At 37.8% G+C, this 17,581-nt stretch overlaps 1 long non-coding RNA gene across 1 annotated transcript in view; it reads right to left on the reverse strand.

The window, feature by feature from the left end:
* Nucleotides 1-358: 358 nt before the first annotated feature.
* Nucleotides 359-17,581, reverse strand: part of LOC122633658 — a 52,138-nt gene continuing 34,915 nt past the window's right edge. The window contains exons 4-5 of the long non-coding RNA XR_006328161.1: nucleotides 5,554-5,849; nucleotides 359-600 (exon numbers count right to left, since the gene is read on the reverse strand). This is a non-coding gene — a long non-coding RNA (uncharacterized LOC122633658). The remainder of the gene's footprint in view (nucleotides 601-5,553; nucleotides 5,850-17,581) is intronic.

Raw genomic sequence — 17,581 nt, forward strand, 5'->3', positions numbered from 1 at the left:
GAGAGAGAGAGAGAGAGAGAGAGAGAGAGAGAGAGAGAAAGACGAAAAGAAAAAGAAAGAGAGAGGGTGAATGGTCCAGCTTCAACGTCCAATTCCATACGCAATAAATAATCGGCGTGCTTTCAAAGGGAGCCCGTTTCTTCTCTCTTTCTTTGACTTCAGCAAGGAGAGCCAAAAAGCCAGTGGCCAGGAGTTTAATACGCCACGTCGAGTCGTTAACTTACCGCTCTGCTCCTGGCATCTTCTAACAGAATGAACGAGGAAGAGAAAGAGAAACGGAGGGATGGAGAGAGAGAGAGAGAGAGAGAGAGAAAGAAAGAGAGAGAATAATACACGTTGTTGCTACTCGCAGTAAGGCGTAATATTTATTATTTCGACGGCGCGTTGCAACGTTGAGCGATCGCCATGAATTAAGAACGTGCTTTTAGGTAGCGCATACCACGAACGATCTCGAGGTGATAGCTCAAACGAAAGGATCTTCAGCATCCTTTCCTTCTTCTTCTTCTTCTTCTTCTTCTTCTTCTTCTTCTTCTTCTTCTTCTTCTTCTCCTCTTTCTTCTTCATCTTGTTTGCTGAACTTGCCGTGTACGATAAGGACGACTGAAAGCACAAAAAGGGTATTAATATAAAAGGTTCACGAGTAATGCTGCAATTAGCTCCGATGTCTCCTCGCGTCGCTCTCGAGTGAATTTAAGATTGTTTATTTTATTCGAAGAAAAAATCTTTTGCAAAAGTCCTCGAGTCTAATCGGATTTTTCTCTCTCTTTTTGTTTCTTTTTTTTTTTTTTTCTCAATCGACAGATCGGAAGTATCTAATTAGTCTCATTAGTCTCAATCAAATTAGTATCAATGGTTTCCCGAGCTTGACATTTTTTATTTATTCGTTTATTTATATTATTCGATAGGAAAGTTCGTTTTAATGTCGATAATTTAGTTTTAATGATGGCTTGTTTACGATTCAGTTATTTCCAATTAAGGAGATATGTTGATAAATATATATGTACAAGATAGATACAAAAAATCTTTTGTGTATTATATAAAACATAGTAGTACTGGATTAATTCGCTTTTCGTTAGTTAGGGGATTTAGTGGATGAAAGTTTGTTCGTTTTCGTAGCAAAGTGGTAAGTCGGAAAAACAAATCTCGAACTGCGGGCAAATGTCTCTTTCCCTCCTTTCCCTCTTCCCACTCTCTCTTCTTTTCCCTCCTCTCTCTCTCTCTCTCTCTCTCTCTCTCTCTCTCTCTTAACCCGCGACAGTCAAATGCCATAAAATTAAATAGACGTAAATTCTCTCGACGATGTTGGCCGACCTCCAAAATTCACTGCCAACTGCGCGCCGGTGAAGCCACTTCAACGTTTTCCATTCGCGAACAATGGAGAGTCGGAATTGGAATTGGCTGTGAATTTTGAAATAGTGTTATCAGTTCCGCCGCGATAAAGCTTCCACTTTTTCCTGGCCCGTAGGAAAAGGAAAAAGAAGAAGAAGAAGAAGAAAAAAAAAAAGATCACGTAAATATTAAAACATACAAAGAAAACAAATTTCAATCCTATGCACTTAAGGATCAACACGAAGGATTTACATACGCGATAAAACAAATCTTTTTCGACGATCAACTTTTATAAAAACTAATGAAAGTATTAAAGTCATCAAATTGTGATTAATAGCTAATATTGGAAAAAGAAGGAAATAGTTGAAGCGTAAATCTTTAATTATAGATCGAAAAGAGATGGAGGAGTTAGATGAAAAAGAAGAGTAGGAAAAGAAAACGCGAAGAAAAACAAAACAAAATAAAAAAAAAAAAAAAAATGAAAAAGATGAAGTTTTTTTAAGAAAAAATCTTGTAAGAATTCGCGAAGGCAAGCAAAATCCTTTTACGTCGAAATCAGCGATAGCCATTTTCCGGTGTTCTTTCTGTAGCATTCAGCTCGTAAAGATCGGGAAGGAGATCGTTCCGATTTTTATCTAAGCCAATCTTTCTCTCTCTTTTTCTCTCTCTCTCTCTCTCTCTCTCTCTCTCTGTTTCTCCTTCCCTCCCTCTTTCTTTAGCTTCTTTTCTTTTTTCTCTTATTTGGGTCACGATCGAAGCGTGCGCGAGAGTTTAATCTATGCTAAAGTCGAGTTGTGGGGTCTCTCCATCCCGATGCTGATGCTGGTGGTTGCTTCCAAGCCCGGACATGGAAATCCCGTGGCTGTTTTGGAATCAGCGATAATGCAGAGTCATCCTGATCTCGAGCGAGCTTAAATGGTATCCTTGTTAAAGGCGCCTTGGCTAAGCGATCCCCAAGACCCAGCTGGAATATCCTCCAAAGCTTCTTCTTCTCTTTCTTCTTTTTCTTTCATTTCTTTTTCTTCATTCTCCTCCGCCTTTAATGTAGTTTATCTTCTCTCCTTTAAAAAGCGAGAACTTTGCCAACGTTTTCGAGAACGTTCGCTAAACTCGACGATATTCTGTTATATATGTATGTATGTGTACGTGAGTCTATAAAGAATTCTTTTTCAAGCTACATTTTATCCGAAAGCTGATGAGTTCTTTCCTTGCAATTGCAAAGATACCGATTTCATAGATTTATTAACATCATAAAGAAAAATGATTGAAAATTCGTGTACTTAGAAGAGACGAATTAGAAGGAAAGTTGAAAAAATTAAGAAAGGGAGAAGCATCTTTTATTTTTCTCTCTCGATCTTGATCCAAAAGAATATTCTTTTCAACGACTAAGGAAAATCTTGTTCCTTTTATATTCCACTTGACATTTTAACGAAAAATTCGAGTTAGTTCGAGCTTCGATAGTAGTGGTGAACGTTAGTGTTTCAAAGTTATTATACTTGGGAAAGGGAAACGATTGTGGAAAGGATTAAAGGAGAAGAGTACGTGAGAGAGAAAGAGAGAGAGAGAGAGAGAGAGAATCGTGCTGGAGGTTTCTGTGGTGGGCAACATCGAAGGAATCATCCTTGGAATCGGAAGGAATTTACCTTCTCACGATCGAACCTTCCGCAAGGCTTTCTTACGCGGACACCGCCGGTGGAATAATTCAGTCTTAATTAGGATTTACGCGCCGACGGAGAACAATTAAAACATAAGACAGTGGCCACGGGTAGAATCGTGCCATCCATGCCGGCTAAACTATTGTCAGATGATACAATACACCTATAGACCATTTTCCGATTTCCCTGTTAAAAGCAAATACGAAAGCAAAGGAAAAAGCAAAATGGAAATGAAATTGAATCAGCCTTTTTTATTGTTTAATCAGGAATAATCAGAGTTTTATTTCAGTTTCCAAAAGACTTCGCTATCGTGAACGAATATCCTCGAGGATGTCCGAACCTTGGACATTTCTTTCTCGGTGGCCATAATCGCTTCTTTTAATTACTAAGCGAAAGACACCGTACCAAGTCGACACGTCGCTCGACGGGAGAGACATAAACTTCTTCCAAGTTTTTCTTCAACCTGTCGGCCTGTCTCCTCGTTGTCCTCATCCTACTCGATCGTTTCGGTCCATCTTTATCCGTTCGTTTGATCGTCTTAAGGGATGATTCGATAAACCTTCCCTTGGACAAATATTTCTAAACGAAAATTCTTTTCTTAGATCGCAACAAAATTAGATTCGCGATTGGTATAGTCAAATTTTATTCGTGGGGGAAATAAAAAGGAAAGGAAAAAGAAAAAAAAATTAATAGCGATCGGCCATACGAGAGATCACATGTCCACGATCGATAGATAAATCGAATCGATGTTTACGATACGGTCAATTCGAGGTCTTTGATTAGTAAATTCAATGCCAGCTCGATAGCTATCTCCGATAGATCGAAGATAGAACGTCCAACCGATTAGCTATGAGATTAGCAATTAGATAGTTCATAATCGTCGCAGAACGAGTAGTCCGAAGCAGGTCGAGCACCTGCCGTGCAGGTGCAAGTCTCCGTTGGACTTGCGGAGAGCGACTCCTTCTATCTTCCTCGATTGAAACCTGTTTTTCTCATAGCGGAAACTCGATCTAGCTCGATGCTAGCGGATTAGAGTCGGCTGACGTTAGGTATACACGGCAAATGCCATAATCGACAGCCTCGGACATCTTATTATCCTTTCGTTCGAATGCCTACCGAACACTTTCCATTTCTGGTAAGAATTCGCAACTTTTTTACGAGAACCGGAATGATCGAAGGACGAAGATAATTTATCCAGGGATGTCCATGTTAGATTGGCAACTTTGTCGTTGGTTAACTTTTTCGAATTAAAGCAGAAATATATTTTCGTTGATAGTTTTGTACGGCTTGTTAAGATGTTTTAACGCGTCGGGATAGTAGTAGATGGATGGAGAAGAGTGATGAGGCTAAACTATCGATAGAGAATGATTTCTTTCGTAACAAGGAAAAGAGAGAAAAAATAGGATGTATAAAAGCATCGTAAGAAAGCGACGAAGACGAGGTGGATAATCCTTCGGCAGCAGGCTTGCGGGTGTTCGGTAGAGAGCCACCACGAACTGACATTTCCCGGCAATAAATTCCACCTGGTTAGAGAGTTAGGCGGGCAAAAAAGCCGACGTAATGCGTATGGTAGGCGCTGTAGGAAATTACGTGTTTGTGGTTATTGGCAGTTGGCTTGTGAAGGCAAGAAAATTTCATGGAGGAGGAAGGACGAGGAAGGAGAGGGAGAAAGAGAGGAGAAATAGGAGGATGAGGTGGAGCTGCCGGCCACTTCTCGGTGTACTCCCTTCTTCCACGGTGGTCCACGGCTCGGAGTGCTTCCCTCTTCCTCCTCTTTCTCTTCTTCCTCCTTTATCTTCGAAGTTCTCTTCTCTTCTCTTCTCTTTCTCCATCGTGAAAGGACTCTCGTTCTCTCTCTATTTATCTCTCTCTCTCTCTCTCTCTCTCTCTCTCTCTCTCTGTCTCTCTCTTTCTCTAACACAGTTAATATCCGACGTAAGCCTCCCTATTGGGTTTTCGAACAGGGTCCCGCGGATCTCTCAGGCCAACCTTAATAATATAGACGTCTCGTTAGGCCTTGCAAGAGAGAAAGAGAATGGAGAACTAGAATTGGTTTTAGGCGTATGCATGCCTAATGAGTCAGTCGCTCCTCCTGGTTTCTTCGTGGGCCAGCTGTCCGTTCCAGCCATCCCGACCGTCCAAATATCTATCTCTTTTCTCACATTGGATTTAACTGGCTAAACATCAAAAAAAGATAGACCACGGTTGTTCCAGTTTTAAGTAGAGAGAGAATGAGACAGACTTATCAAGCAGTCATTTCGATCAAATTTACGAGAGTAGTTTATTATCGTATTTTTTTTTTTTTTTTTTTTTACAAAAATTAACACATTTTCTACTGCCATCTTGTTTTGCCTTAGTTATCGTAATTTCTAACTTAAAATTGACGCAACGATCGCTGCAACAACGATCTTGATTAAGCTTTACCAGATACCTAGGATCGTAGTTTTTAATTATTGGATCATAAATCGAGGATATTCGTGCAACAGTCAGGGTCCAGTCTCGTGGGACCACCTTGTCGTTGGTGTGGGCCCAGAACGTTCCGTGCGCCACGTTACCCGCTAAGACCTACCTGCTTCTCTTGTTCTTGCTCTTGTTCTCGCTCATGAGCATCGTTCTTTCCTTTCTTCTCTTCTACCCCTCCTTCCATTTCTTTGGGCCTTAACCAAGACTTCTCTATCTCTCTTTCTTCCTTTTCCTTCTTCTCTCTCTCTCTCTCTCTCTCTCTCTCTCTTTCTCTCTTACTTGCTGGCGTGTTCGAAAGAGCGCCAAAGCAACGTCCAGCAAACATCTTCAGGCTTTCCTCGTTACTCGGTCGTAGGCACGATTATGATTTGTTGACCTGGACCACCATGCCGGAGTCAGCCACTGCAGGATGTGAAAGAGACTCACTTGAAAATTACTCCAGAGAGAAAGAAAGAGAGAGAGAGAGAGAGAGAGAATATCTTTGAGATTCTCTTGGTCTTTGTCTTTCTCTCTCTTTTTCTCGATTGGTAAATACTTGCGAGGTATGTATCTTCTCGCCTACGGAGAAAACATTTATCGGTAATGCTTGTTCCTCGAAATTTGTTCCACTTAAAAATGTAAAAAGAAAGAGGAAACGTTTCTAGATCTAGCAGGATATGAAATTAAAAAGACTGAGTAAATAATTAGTACAGTCGGGATAATCGTGTAAAATTGTAATCGTTCGGCAAGTAATCGAATTTCGAAAATCTATTCGAAACGAACTGTGATTGGAATTCAACTCTCTTTTATATTTCTTCAAGCGAACCGATCCTCACCATAACTCCATTAACGTCTACGAAGCGCGAAAACGCAAACGATCATCGTCAATTAAGCCCCGAGAGAGATCGTATCAGCAAACAAGAGCGTGCTGCTCGCTGGTTCTCGAGTTACCGTACCTATATATGTACATATGTATGTATGTATGTATGTATGTATGTATGTATGTATGTATATATGTACGTAGCATACCTCGTCGAAATTTCTATGAGATGCGAAATTAATTGGCCGAAACGATTTATGATATCTACCTGACGTGATCGTAGCGGAGTCAAGAAAGAAGAAAAAAAAGTGGCCGGCCCTTAAATAGTCGCGATTTAATCTCGATTTTCATGGGTCGATCGGAAGTGGTGGGTACTAGTAGTGGGGGTGGTGGTAGGTGGGGGTGGGGCTTTCGTTTCGGTCGACGGGTCAAAGGTAAACGCTTAATTACCGTGCGACGTCTCTACTCACCAAAGAGTATTCATTATTTATAAGGGTCGTTCCACCGATTTTATGATTCCCATGACGCAACAGCAAATCCCTTTTTACTCGTCTCCGATGCACGAGGTCGTATCATCGTCATCCCCTCTCTTTATCTCTCTCTCTCTCTCTCTCTCTCTCTCTCTATCTCTATCTCTCTATCCGTATCTCTTTCTTTCTCTCTCTTTCTCTATCTCCCTCTTTTGCTACCCTCGAATTGGTCGGCCGGTTTTAGTGGTCACAGTGGCTACACACCCCCACGATAAACTCTGAAATTCGCCACGGTGATCCCAAACGATGGGGCTCGATAGAGAAAACCTCATGCTAAACTAGTACTATAGTATTGTTGGTGGTTGTGTTAGAACAAGAACTACGCGAATGTTTTCATCCCTCTGTGATCGCTCTATTATTATTAGGGTGGATCGTTTATTCCTTTTTTTTATTCTTTTTTATTTACTTTTTTTTTGTTTTTTCGTAACTTTTCATCCCTCTTTTCCTTCAAGTTTTTATTTTATAAGATGGTAATTAATCATTCGTTAAAAGTTCTTTCGGTGATCGTTAGATCGATAGATCGAACGTTTGTTGATCGTTGTAAGAAATAAATGTATGGTTTAATAACATGTTTATATTATTATTAATCTATTCGAGATTATCATATTAATGAGATCCAACTGATAATTATGATCGTGCAGACGTTATCATTCGATGGATTCTCACTAGCTACGAGTCGTCAAAGCCGGTGAAACGCATCCGGAACTATCGTGCACGGAGCTTCATCCGGATCCGTTATGACAATGGCTCTTAACCGGCACGTGGAACGAGAACAAACCTATGCAGAGAGAGCGAGCGAGAGAGAGAGAGAGAGAGAGAGAGATAGAGATAGAGAAATAGAGAGAACAATATTGGTAATGTTAAGAATAGATAATTAAAGTGATTGATTAATAACAAATCATTGCATTATTTCTAAACAAACATTATACCTACTAAAGTGTACTAGTAATATCAAGATTATTCTATTGAAATTAAAATTATATGTAAATGATACATATATATATATATATATAAAAGAAAAAAATATAATAATAATAATAATAATAATAAATGATTAACAAAAACTACGATACATCTTACATAGACATATTAAACTATGCAATCTTTCATTTTCTTTCTTCCCCTAAAGCAAACCAATAGTAATTAAAAAAAAATACTCGAGCGACTTACTTTCCAAACGAAGACAATATTAAAAATCTCTACACATACATATACAAAGAGATACATATATAAACAAATTTCATCTTCCGACCCGGAAGATGACACGAAAGAAAAGAAAAGAAAAGAAAAGAAAAGAAGAAAAAAAAAGAATAGAAAAATCGGAGGGGAAAATAGAAAATGCCTAAAATGCCTGGTAAGATGATAAATATGAAAGAATGAAAGAGAAGAAGAGAAAAAGTATTGGAACGAGGAGGGGGATGGTGTTTGGGATAAGCGAAATTCGTATGACACAGAGAGACAGAGATAGACAAATACACAGACAGACAGACATACAGATAGACAGATAGACAGACAGAGAAAGAGAGAAGCAGAGCAAGTGAGAAAGAGGAATGGTGGGAGGTGAGTGAGTCGAGGAAGCAGAAGATCGTGCGAGGACATCACGAAGCGGAACCCAAACGTCGGCCGGAAGTCGCCGGTCACGTGGCTTAGGCAACACGCAATTGTGTCCGGCATAATAAAGCATCGGCTCTATCTGTCCGTGGAAACGTAACGCTCTCACCCTCTCTCTCTCTCTCTCTCTCTCTCTCTCTCTCTCTGTCTCTCTCTCTCTTTGTCTCCCTTTCTTTCTCTCTCTAACATGTACATAGATATACCTAATACATACGTGCATACATATACACCAGACTACAGCAAGGCAGAAGCGAAACTCATTGATTTATGCTCTACTGACAGATCTGCCTCGTGTAGACGCGAGAGCACGCGTACGTCGAGGGTAAAGTCAACCACCCTATCACCATCACTAGCAACACCACTTCGAAACCACCCCTTCGACGTTCGAGCAAATACGTACATATTTATGTTGATAGATTTTATGATTTTTCTTCGCTTCTTTTTTTCCTGCCGAGTTTTTTTCCCTTAATTCGTTTACTTTTTCATTCGCTCGAATCGTCAGCCTCTCGCGTTCAGGGATGAATTTTTCTTTTCTTTTCTTTTCTTTTCTTTTCTTTTTTTTTTTTGGGATTTGTTTTACTTGTTTTCTTGAGGATAGAAGATATAGTAGTATTCTCTGCGAGTTATCCTATAGCAACCGCAGATCATGCTGGATTAAGTGACAACTCGATAACTAGTCTGTTGAGATCTCTCTCTCTCTCTCTCTCTCTCTCTCTCTCTCTCTTTCTTTCTTTCTTTCTTTCTTTCTCTCTTTTTTTTTTCCTTTCTTTCTTTCTCTGTATCATCTGTGATACACGTGATTCGATGTTACAAACTGTTTAATCTTCAGTAGTACTTGTAATTTGAGATACAAGACTTGCGGTAGCCTTCAAAGTGAGAATAGAGATGTCGAGAATTTAATTTATTGGTTATTATGATTAGTATCTTGTTGGTTAGATAGGATATATCAAAAATTATAAGAAGAAATTATGAAGATGTAAATATATATTGTTATATAAAAATAGATAGAGTTAAGATAAAGATTGTTAAATATAAAAATAATACTAATTAATTAAAGAGAGAGAGAGAGAAAGAGAGAGAGAGAGAGGGTAAATCAATTTCGTTGGAAACTTTACGTTTTCTTTGTATTTTTATCAGAGAAAAAAAAGGGTTGTCCCGTATTATTATCCCCATCGAAAGGGTTCACAGAATAAGACTTGAGGGAGATCTATAACTTTCTTTTTTTATTATTTATATTCTGGGAGCATAATAGCACATGGACTTAATAATTAACAATAAGACTCGAGAAGTTCAATCGTTTCGCTACACGCGATTGTCTACTTTGAAACTTTTCGTATCGAATAAAAGTTTACAATTTATACAAGTTTCTAAAACGTTATTCAAATAAAAAGAATTTTGTTGGTGGAACTTCTTTTCAAGTAAAAATATTTTTCAATAAAATTTTTTCCTCTCTCTCTCTCTCAGTCTTCGCTCGATCAAAATAAATTTTCTTACATAAATTTGTGTCGTTATTGTTCTATACAGATCAATTAGATTTTTAATAAAATACTATGTATGAGACGATTTATAAATAGACAAAAGTATTATTGTTATTGTAAAAAAAAAGGAAAGAAAAAAAAAAAGAAGAAGAAAAAAAAAACAAGAAGAAACATATGGTAAATGACTTGGAGAAATATATAAATAGTAATAATATCGTAGTATAGCTTATCTAAAATAAATATTCTTATCGTATAAATATCGTTGTAATTTAAAAATGGACATTCGTTTCTCAAAACGGCCCTCCCTGTCACAGGTAGGATCCTCCTTCTCTTTCTCTTCCTCTCTCGCGAGAGAGGAAGAGGATTCATCGTGCGAGTTCTGGCGTATCGTCGATCATTCCTGGTGCGAATGACAAATGTTCGACTCTTTGGCTTGTTTCCATCTAGCTCTGTTTGGTCCTTCGATCAAAATGCAAAGTATATGACAGATTAAAGTGAGAAAGAGAAAGATTTCTTTTTATTTTACTTCGGTCTTTCGATTATTTTATTTTATATATAAATATAAATATATACATAGCTGTACTTATATATAAAATAAAAAAAAAAATATATATATATATATTTCTTTAACGTAACCTATACCTATTCTATTATAATATAATATTGTCTAATGTTATAATAATTATTACATATTACATACTTACTTATTTTATTATTTTGATAATTTCGACAAAATATTGTTTTCAATTATTTTCTAAAGAAAAAGTTTTGCTTCTATGTTTTGATGAAAGAAAGAAAGAAAGAAAGAAAGAAAGAAAGAAAGAGATGAAGGAAAAGAACGAACCAGTTTCTTAGCAAGCAAGGAACAAGCTCTTTCTTATCTCTTGTAGAGCACAAGCTTGATAAATTAATCGACATTAAGAGAGATAAGAGACAAACTGGTGCCTCGACATCATCAGAGTTGAGATCGGAATTGCTTCGATACATCAGACCCGAAAAGCAAATGTGTCCCTCACGAAAAGGAAGGATAGAAGGATAGCTAGCTCAGCTATCAAAAGAAAAGAAGAAAGGGCAGTGATCTTTAGGCCTCGATAGATCATCCAAGGCGAGTGTGTGAGATCATCGGTAAATTATCTAAACTCTCATCTAAACATACCAACAGACGCACAACACACGTTCGAATTAGATTAATTATTATTTTTTTCTCTTCTCTTCTTCTTCTTCTTTTTCTTTTTATTGTTTTCTCTCTTTGAAAGTGTTAGATCGTTCTCTCAAGTATTTTTCTTGCATCGATTTTTCTCAGATATTATCTACTTTACATTAGTAATCAATTTTTCTTTTTTTCCTATTTCTTTCTTTTTTTTTTTTTTTTTTGTTTTATTTGAATCGTTTGTGTTGTTAAAAAATTCGACTACTGGTTTCATCGAAAGATGAAGAATATAATCAAACATTGAAGATTCGACTACGAATGTTCCACTCGAGAGAAGGATCCAATACCGATTTTAGAAATTAATAACGATATTAGAAATTAATAGAAGATAAAAAGAAACTAGGAAATTTTTTATCGCAACGAACGAAAAAATGACCTAACGTGTTCTGTGACGTGGGACGTAGAAAATTTTAACGACCACCCGTAAAAGGCTCTATTCTATGATTTCGAGAGAGACAGAGGGAAACAGAAAGAGAGAGATAGAGAGAGATAGAGAGAGAGAGCGGGGTGATGAGGGGAGAGAGATAGAAAGCAAGCATAAACGGGGTTGGATAGATATAATATATCACAGTAACGAGGACAAAGCAATAAATATGCGAAAACTTTTACGTCTCCATAACCTAAGTTCGATCGAGCTTACACACACACACACACATATATATACACATAAAAAGAAAGAGTGAAAGAGAGAGAGAGAGAGAGAGAGAGAGAGAGAGAGAGAGAGAGAGAGAGAGGATAGAGAATGGAGTGGGTACACACGGCGCCGGTGATAGTCGAGTTTATAACGCAAAATTAATAGAGCTTATCTCTCCTCCCGTTCTCGTGCCGACACGGCCTTTTGGCAATTTATCATGGGATTACGGTGCAAATACGTCGACCCACGTTCGAACCTTCCGATGTGGTCTGAACCCCTCTCCATCTCTTTCTATCTCTCTCTTTCTCTCTTTCTCTTTTTCTCCCTTTCTCTCTCTTTCTCTCTCTCTCTCTCTCTCTTTCACCCTTCCATCCTCAGAGCACCGATTCGTTTTCCCTCCTCCACGAGAACGCAGCAATCACTTCCTATGTCAATAAACACGACTCTTCCCGTTGATTCTCCCCTAATTCGAAGCGGCAGTCAACAGGGGGTGGATCAACGAACCGATGCCATGTCTTTTTTTCTATCTATCTATCTCTCTCTCGTTTTTCTTTACTTTTTGTTTCCTAGGATGAAAAGTTCCTTTTTTCTATGATCGTACAATTGTCTCTTGTTTCTTATTTTTTCTTTTTCTTTTTTTCTTTTTTTTTTTCTTTTTTTATGGTAATTTATACTTGAGATTTTGTAAAGTTGATACGACGATACGGGTTAAAGGGGTGAAAGTGAAAGGAATAATTATTTCTTTGTTGTGGCGGTTTTTATTTTTGGAGATTTGTAAAATACAGTCAATATCGTTATGAAAGTTTATACATATTTTCTTGAATAATTTTTTATTCTAAAGTATAGCGTATTTAGATAATCACAAACAAAGAAATTTCAAATTAAATCTCAATAATAAAAGATATTAAATAATTGCCTTGCATCGATAAATATATTATACATAAGTGTATGTGTCTATTAATACAAGAACTGTTAATGTATCTTATTCAAAAAAAAAAAAAAAAAAGAGGAAGGAGAGAGAGAGAGAGAGAGAGAGAGAGAGAGAGAGAAAGAGAGAGGGTGGATGAAAATACGAGGAAAGCGAGTTATGTGGCCGGCACGCGTACTTTAGCGCGTTCGTCCATTATTCGTAGCTGACATTAGAATGACAATGACCGCAATAACGGCAGGGATCGTGAAGGACGATCGGAAGAGAGGAACAGGACTGACACGTCGTCGACGTCGTCACTCGTGAGAGGAGAGAACCGTAAGCGAACGCACGTTACCCGACAGCTTGGAAAATTGCTAACAAATAATACTAGTGGGGGAAGATAAACGTATGGGGTGTCGTTTTCAACCCCCATGACGTGCGACATCGAGACGATTTCCTACCAACCCTATTTCATGTTTCTTTCATCCATCTCTTTTTCTCCATCTCTCTCTGTTCATCTCTTTCTCTCTTTATTTCGTATTAAATCTTATTAATTAATTCATTCATTCATTCAGAATATGACATAAATATTTATATAACTCAATGGCGCGTCTAATCTTTAATCTCAATACGTAATAATGTATTATTTGACTTTACGTAATTGTATTTCATTGATCATGATAACGAGTGACGGTCCAATCAGCTAAACTTTTAAATCGTAATATTTTTCTTTTTCTTTCCTTTTTTTTTTTTTTTTTTTCTTTTTTTGAATTATTAATGACATAACTTGTCAATGTTATCTCGTAGAATATATTTCTTCATTTCCAATTAGCGTTTATCGTATATTTTTTGTATACTACTTTATCATACATTTTTTTTAATTCGTTGGGACATCTTTAATAATAACAAGAAAACATGTTAAATGTTATTGTCAAATGTATATTGTATGAAATTAGATAGGGTAAACGTGGTAGTAGAATAAGAATATTTCAAGGCGTAATTCAGCTCGTAAAATGGCATTAAAGAATTACTCGCGGCTTACCCGCTGACACGTAGGTACCGACGAGCTTGACAGGTACATAAAGATATAAGTGGAGTTTGCCTCACCTTCCATCGTGCGAACTGCAATTCGGTCGAGCCATGCTATATAATCAGGTATGCAAATTCGAAAACACGTATCTCGAAGGAGTATGGATTACTCTCGAATATCGAAATAATCCATGTCTGTCGATATACATTCTCCCTTTACCCTCCATCCCACCCCCATTTTCTTTTTATCATTCTTCGTAAATACTTTCTTTTTGTCGTATCGTTTTCTTTTTATTTATATTTCTGTATACATATTCCTTGACGTCGATCAGCGTTCATATTAATATCCATTACATTTACGTATATTTCATCGGATTTAAAAAATTCTAGCATTGTTTACTTCCCAGAAAATATTTTCATCTCATACGAGCTTATTCACTGTAGTAAGAAAATTCTCTCAGAACGAGAGTTTATTATTTTATTATATAGATCGTTAACTGGGGATGATCTTTAAGCTCTGTTAATTCGACAAATGTCATTACTTCATTTATCTTTTATTTCCGTAACGTGTAACTTTTATATCACGTTTATTTATTTATCATTCATTCATTTGTATTATTTAAGACGTTTCGTTTCTATTTCTTTTTCTTCGCTCTTTTCTTCTGTTACTTTTTGTTTTAACAACTGCGAACAATTTAATAGTCAAAGAAAGTTTGCAAGCTCGGTCAGTCGCGGACTATAGTAGAGATTCGATTTTCTTTCATACCTTTTCGCAGAGAAGGGACGTATCATTACGATGAATATCGGATTCGAGATCGAACGCTGGAACGAAGTTCGCCAAGTCGGCGAATAGTCGGATACAACAGGTGCTATTTACGTACGAGTCTATAACCTACGTTATTCCTCTTCCTCTTCGTCTGTTCTGTCATTTCTCTCTCTCTCTCTCTCTCTCTCTCTATCTTTCTTTTTTTTTCTCTTTTTGTTTCGAATTATAAATCGATACAATACTATTACAAAAGGGGTAGAGAAGGAAGGAAAAAAATAGGTACATAATAATAACTTATAGATGGACATATTCACAGAAAGTTGCAGAGATAAGGAAAAGAATTTAAAAAAAAAGCAAAAGAAAGAAGCAAAAAAAAAAAAAAACAACGACGACGACTTTTTTTTTCTCTGCGTTTCACATCGTGCGGGGATTACAAAAATACGTTCGTCTATTTTATTCATAAATAAAAAATACGTACAATACGCGAACGCGTATTACATATACATACAAATTGAAAATGTGCAATCGTAGAAAACATCGTCGAACATCCAATGAATATAGAAATGAATCCCAATGAATATAGAAAATGGAAGAACCAATCCATATACAAGAATTATATAAAAAGAAATAAAAATAGATTAGAATTTAGAAAGATTAGATTAGATTAAGGAAGAAGTAGGAGAGAAGATGTCGGTCGGTCGGTCGGTCGGTCGGTCGGTCGGTCGGTCGGTCTTGTTCGAAAGGATGAGGGCGCACGCTCGGGACTTTTTTTCACAGTGCAAAAAGCGTCGTGTCCTTACGGCTCGGAGGACACGTCGATTATATCCCGAGAGATAATATCCCTGTCGGGGCGTGCTGAACCGAGCTAAGGAATGCAGCGGGTCCAGGGGACTTACATCTTTTTCCGCGGTTCGCCGCATAAATAAATGCCGTCGGACAGTTTCGGGGCCCGTTCGGTCAGTCCCGTCGTTTTCGAAAGCCTTAGCCGAACGGGGGTGGAGCGGGGGGGGAGAGGGGTTACCGTCTAGGCGCCGCTCTTTTGTCTTTAGCTAATAGAACACGCGTTCCTCAGCGTCCGTTTCGTAAAAATGCCCGAAATGTCCAGTCGTATAATCCTCGCTCGATCGGTCTTTACCTTCTCTTTCTTTCTTTCTTTCTTTCTTTCTTTCTTTCTTTCTTTCTTTCTTTCCTCATCTACTACCACCCTAAACCTTCCCCTTTTCTCCCGTTTATCTTCTTAGTCTTTACTTTATTTCTATATGTCTGTTTTTTTTCTTCTTCTTCTTCTTCTTCTTCTTCTTCTTCTTTTCTTTATCTCTCTATCTCTGTCTCTCTCTTTTTTCCACATGGCTTTCTATCTACGTTGTATCGTTTTTCGTGATTATAATCTTGGTGTTTCTATCCGACTATCTATTCCTCTCTCTCTCTCTCTCTCTCTCTCTCCTTCTTATGAATTTTTTTTATCGGAATGTTAATTGTAATTAATTAATATTAAACTTAATGTCGACTCTAATACCGTATGCGTGACCAGCCGTATATCATCTATATCATTCTCTCCATGTTATACAATTCCCTGTCATTCTTTTTCTTATTAATTTAATCGGTGTTAACGATTAACGTTACAATAAATTCTCAAGTATCCATTACGCTTTGGTTAGATTTAATTAATAGATGTGTTAATATCTATCATTTTCTATCTCTCTTTCTCTTCCTCTCTTCTTTTCTTTTTCTTTTCCTCTTTCTCTCTCTCTCTCTCTCTCTTTCTTTTTTTATTCTTCTTCTTTCCGAGTAGTTCGAACAAGGCAAATCTTAGCGATTATTACCAGCTGTTAATTGCTTAACGAGTCGTCCGAAAACGATTTGCACTGGCTGCTGCTAATCGTTCTCTTCTTCTCAATCTTTTTTTTCTCTCTTCTTTCTCCGAATACCATGGACGAGTTCGGTAGCTCAACGAAATAAAGATAACGAGATTGGAATAGGCTAGAGTGGAGGTACTGCTTTTATTTTTTATAATTTTCTTGTTCGATATAATACAAGAGAAAGATGTATTATACGACCCGTGATTCTCTTCATATTCAGGAATTAAATCAACGACGTACTCCTTCAACGAAATTCGGAGCACCAACCTAATGACTTTTATTGCCCGCAGAATATCTTCATACACTCGAGACAGACGTAACAGATCGAACATTTCTATACAATATAAATATATTTATATACGAAGAGAAAAAGATCAGTTTGTTAAAGACGGAGTACGCTAGAGAGAAAAGAAAGAAAGAAAGAAAGAAAGAAAGAAAGAAAGAAAGAAAGAAAGAGAGAATATAGAGTGAAAATGCGCGATGAGAATGAGTGAAGAAAACGATAGCATAGCATCTCTCATTGATATTCCATCGAGACCCCGAGGCCAAGTATCTGCATCGCGAATAATCCTTTGCATCCCTTTTACCCACGAATCCTCCTTAATTAGTCAGTCTCAAAAGAGAGAAAGAGAGAGAGAGAGAGAGAGAGAGAGCGAGAGAGAAAGAAAGAAAGATGAAGAAAACGAAGAAACGAATACGGCAATGTAAGAATCGGAATCCATAGGACGGCGTTCACGCGGATCTTTCGTCCTAACGAGAGGAATGCAGCCAGTTATGAGTGTACCTCTTCGTCGAGATTATTAATTTCTGTTCCCGTGGTCTCGAAACGGCTCTCCCAGGAGGCCACGGAGAGAATTGGATCGACGATTCTCTCTCTCTCTCTCTGTCTCTCTCTTTCCTTCTTTCTCTTCGTCGCCCATTACCCTTCCGTAAGAGGCCCGCCATCTCCATCTCAGTCGCACTCCAAGGACCATAGAGTTAAGAGAGAGAGAGAGAGAGAGAGAGAGAGAGAAAAGGATAGAAAGAGATGGAAGAGTTCTGGCGCCACTCCGGGCATACCACTTGGTTTGGTCCGGCTCTTCGATGGTTCCTCCTCCCTTCTCCTCCTCCTCCTCCTCCTCCTCCTTCTTTTCCTCCTCCTCTTCTCTTACTTTCTCTCTCTCTCTTTCTTACTCTTACTCTTTCTCTTTCTCTTTCTCTTTCTCTATCTTTGTTTCTTTCTTACTCGTACGTTCCCGTTCAGCATTTCGATCCCACACTGATACCACCATCCTCATCCGAGTGCGTCTAACTTATTGTCTTATTATT

Source organism: Vespula pensylvanica, chromosome 13 (assembly GCF_014466175.1).
Source record: "Vespula pensylvanica isolate Volc-1 chromosome 13, ASM1446617v1, whole genome shotgun sequence".
NCBI classification, from domain to species: Eukaryota; Metazoa; Arthropoda; class Insecta; order Hymenoptera; family Vespidae; genus Vespula; species Vespula pensylvanica.